Genomic DNA, 4,550 nt, shown 5'->3' with positions numbered 1-4,550 from the left:
CTGTTGATTAGATGAAAGTTGAAGTTTTTATTTTGTGAAATAAATAATTTTTTTTGGGGGGGGGGGGTAATTGTGATTATAATAAATAATTATGATTTATTATTATTTGTTTATTAATATTTTGTTTTATGTTTACATTTTTATTATTTTAATAATTTCAAAATTATTAGTATTATATTACATAACATTTTAACGTATACAGATTTATAATTTATAAGTAAAGATTCAGATTTGAAATCATTTAATAACATTAGTAATCATTAGTTGTCATTTGATTATTAATCCATTACCTTGAAGCAGTACTCCTAATGTTTGAAAATACAATAGTTAATTTTGATAAAAAATATTTATCAGTATTAAAGTTTAGTTTAAAGTTTAAATAAGTTTTTTTTTTAAAGTTTTTTATTATTGTCATTATTATTTGCTTAATATTATCTTGTATTATATACATTTGTTATTATTTCATATATTTCTTTATTATATTATTATATTAAAATAAAGTGATAATTTTAAAGAGTTGATGATTTTAAATAATTTAATTATTTTAAATAATTTAATAACCTCAACAACAATCATTATTTGTCAATTGATTCATATTAATCAATGAGCAATACTGATAATGTTTAAAATACAATAATTATTTTGTATATTAAAAATATATAAAATGTATATAAAATAATATATTTAATAAATAATAAAAAATATTAATGTAATTAGTAATGTAATAATAATGATTATTGATTGATTAACATTCATTTTTAAAGTTTTGTTCATTAAAAAAAATGCTTACATATATGTACATTTATAAAATGTGGTATAGAATGGGTTAAAAAAAATAAAATAAAACGGGTAGTAAACTTGTGATCCCAAAAAAGATGCATTTCTATTTGTTGACTGGCCTTTTTTCCTCTGGCTTGAAATCCTCAGGAGAAAGTAGGGCAGTGTTTTATTAAACAAGTGTGTCCCTCAAGACTCGGTTAAAGTCCACGCTGCTGGTGTTCAGTGCAGCCGAGTTTAAAACCATGTTGCCTTATATTTTTATATAGAACATTGTCAGGAGAATTTCACTGCAACATGAGAAAAAAAATATTCCACTGGCCCAGATAACGATGTGACTTTTAGGCCGCGAGTATAAGCCATATTCATTACATAGACACCATAGAGATAACCTGCTGGAAATTCCTTAAGATATAGATAAGGTCTTTATTTAAAAAGTCATCCCTTCATTGTTAACTTTTATTTTTTACATGCATTATGTTCTTGTAATGGGTTTGATATCCTGAGGTAAGATCATGCAACACATTCCAATCAGCAAGTGCCCATATTTTTGTGTTAAAAGCTAACCAATCTCTTCTGTCTTAGCTTGTCCTCCACTGTTTAACATTCTCTAATTCTTCCTTTGCAGAAACACACTGAGCCTAGTTTTCTCTCATCCGTCACGCCTGTCCTCCACGCTGCCATTATAGTGACAGTCAAATTGCACAGTGCTTAATAGTGACTTAATGAAGCTTTCGAAGCTCAGACCTGCTAATCGGCCCTTATTCCTCAACACAGACCGCTGGAGGTCCTGTCATCTGGAATAGAGAAAGAAAGTGACGTTAAACTCAGCTGTTTGTATTGTGGAACAGCTCACAGCAAGACCACAGGCCTGTTTCGATGAGGGGAAATTGAGCGAATATATTAACAGTGATGCCTTTTTAATTTCAAAAGCCTTCCACTGGATCTCTCGCTCTTTCTCTCTGAAGAGTCTGTCTGCGCTGCATCCTACGATATCATATCTCAGATGAGTACAAATGATTAATTTCCATAGTTACCACATACTGGAGCGTGCAGATTTTAGATTATGATAAGGCGATGCACATCACTTGGAGCATATTGTTTGTCTAGCATATGTTTATGCTTTTTTTTTAGCATGTGAACTGATAAACTGTGGAATATGCATGTGTAAAATGTATGATTCTAAACTAAATAATGGCCTATTATTAATGACAATTCTGGCTCGCAGAGCAATAAGCTAGAAGACCCAATTAGAGTAATGCTGTAGCTCGCTTAACAAGACCATTTCCTCTGGGAAAACCAGAGCCATTATCACGGTGTAATTGTCTTTTATTTTTAGTGAGGAAGAACTTTGTCCTGTAGGGTGGAACGGGACACATAACTGGTTCATTTGCATCTGTCATCTGTTTGGTCATGTCACGTCATTATTATGTTGTGATATGGCGGTGGGTGCAACTGTCTTGAATTATAATCAGATTAGAGATGGTTCATATCACATCACAGAACACAAAATAGAGATTTTTGGTTTCAGACGTAACCATGTCACAATCCACCTGCTGTTACACTTACACTACTGTTTAACGGGTTAAATAAGATTTTTTAATATATTTTTTGAAAGAAGTATCTTATGCTAGCCCAGGATGCATTTATTTGATCAGAAATCCAGAAAAAAATGCAGTAATGTTGTGAAATATTATTACAATTTAAAAATAACTGATTTCTATTTGAATATACAGTTGAAGTCAAAAGTTTACTTTCAGAATCTGCAAAAATATCTTCCCTTCTGAGGCTACAGAAGATAGTTACATGTTTCCCAGAAGACAAAATAAGCTTAATTTACCCTGATCTTCAAATTCAAAAAGTTTTCACCCCCCAGCTCTTAATGCATGGCTTTTCCTTCTGGAGCATCGGAGAGCGTTTGAACCTTCTGTAATAGTAGCATATGAGTCCCTCAGTTGTCCTCAGTGTGAAAAGATGGATCGCAAAAGCATACAGTCATTGTTGGAAAGGGTTCAAATACACAAAAATGCTGGAAAACCAAAGAATTTGTGGGACCTGAAGGATTTTTCTGAAGAACAGCAGGCAGTTTAACTGTTCAGAACAAACAAGGGACTCATGAACAACTATCACTAAACAAAAAAAAAACAGCTGTGGATCATTCAGGTAACAACACAGTATTAAGAATCAAGGGGATGTCAACTTTTAAACTATTATTTTCTCTTTAAACATCTTTTATGTGAAATATCTTATTCAGGTCAGTACTAAATAAACAATAACATGCATTTTGTCTATTTTGGTAAAATAATTAACATTTTGCAGATTATGTAAACTTTTGACCTCAACTGTATTTTAAATTCAAATTTATTCCTGTGATGCAAAGCTGAATTTTCAGCATCATTACTCTAGTCTTCAGTGTCGCATGAACTTTTTGAAATCATTCTAATATACTGATTTGATGCTCAAGAAACATTTCTAATTATTAATGTTGAAAACTTAAAAAAAGTCAAAAAAAAAAAAAAAAAGCTTTATTTAACTTTTGTGTTTTGTAACATTATAAAGGTATTTACTGTCCTTGCTGAATAAAAGTATTAATAAAAAAAAATAACCTGACCTCAAATATTGAACAGCAGTGAATTTAGTTGTACTATTTTTCTCTTTATTGGAGATTATCCGAGACCCAGACGAGACACTCAGGGCACGAATGCAGACCAAGCTGTCATGTTGAAAACTTAAAAAAAGTAAAAAAAAAAAAGCTTTATTTAACTTTATTGTTTTGTAACATTATAAAGCTATTTACTGTCCTTGCTGAATAAAAGTATTAATAAAAAAAAATAACCTGACCTCAAATATTGAACAGCAGTGAATTTAGTTGTACTATTTTTCTCTTTATTGGAGATTATCTGAGACCCAGACGAGACACTCAGGGCACGAATGCAGACCAAGCTGTCCATTTAAATCAGCTGGATTCAGTTCAAACACCGAACAGTGGCTATTCAGAGGAATATAATTCTCTAATGGTAAGGTTACTGTGTCGACTAGTAGTTGAGGTAACTCAACCTTTAGTATGATGGAAATATACCTTATATTGAGGCCATGTTTACATATTATGAGCTATCCATCATGTCTGCAAAAGAAACAGACTTAAACTGTATAACAATCTGATCTTCTTATAATTCGTGTAGTGTATGAGAGTCAGTAGGGTCAGTTTAAAATGTGGCCTCAGTGTTTATCATCCTTTAAGCTAATGTGCGGCTCATTATAGCCTTAAAGGGATAGTTCACCCAAAAATGAAAATTCTGTTATTAATTACTCTCCCTCATGTCGTTCCATACCTGAAAGACCTTTGTTCATCTTTAGAACACAAAGTAAGATATTTTTTATGAAATCCAAAAGCTTTCTGACCCTCCATAGACAGCAACGCAACTAACACGTTCAAGGCCCAGAAAGGTAGTGAGGGCATTGTTAAAATAGTCCATGCGACATAAGGGGTGGACTATTTTAACAATGTCCTTACTACCTTTCTCTTACATCTTACGGGTTTGGAACAACATGGGTGTGAGTAATTAATGACAGAATTTTCATTTGTTGGTGAACAATCCCTTTAATTCAATCAACCTTGACAAACAATGGCTGTTTGATCCTCACTGGTAGGCTAATTTTATTTCTGCCTTGCAGTCAGCACTCAATTTACACACCCCTCAATTTTGTTGACACAGAACAAAATGGATTCTGATGGATTATTGTGATGTTTTTATCAGCTGTTTGGACTCTCA

This window comes from Sinocyclocheilus grahami, unplaced genomic scaffold (assembly GCF_001515645.1).
Source record: "Sinocyclocheilus grahami isolate Dianchi unplaced genomic scaffold, SAMN03320097.WGS_v1.1 scaffold3.1, whole genome shotgun sequence".
Taxonomy (NCBI): domain Eukaryota; kingdom Metazoa; phylum Chordata; class Actinopteri; order Cypriniformes; family Cyprinidae; genus Sinocyclocheilus; species Sinocyclocheilus grahami.
This window is presented reverse-complemented; position numbering follows the sequence as displayed.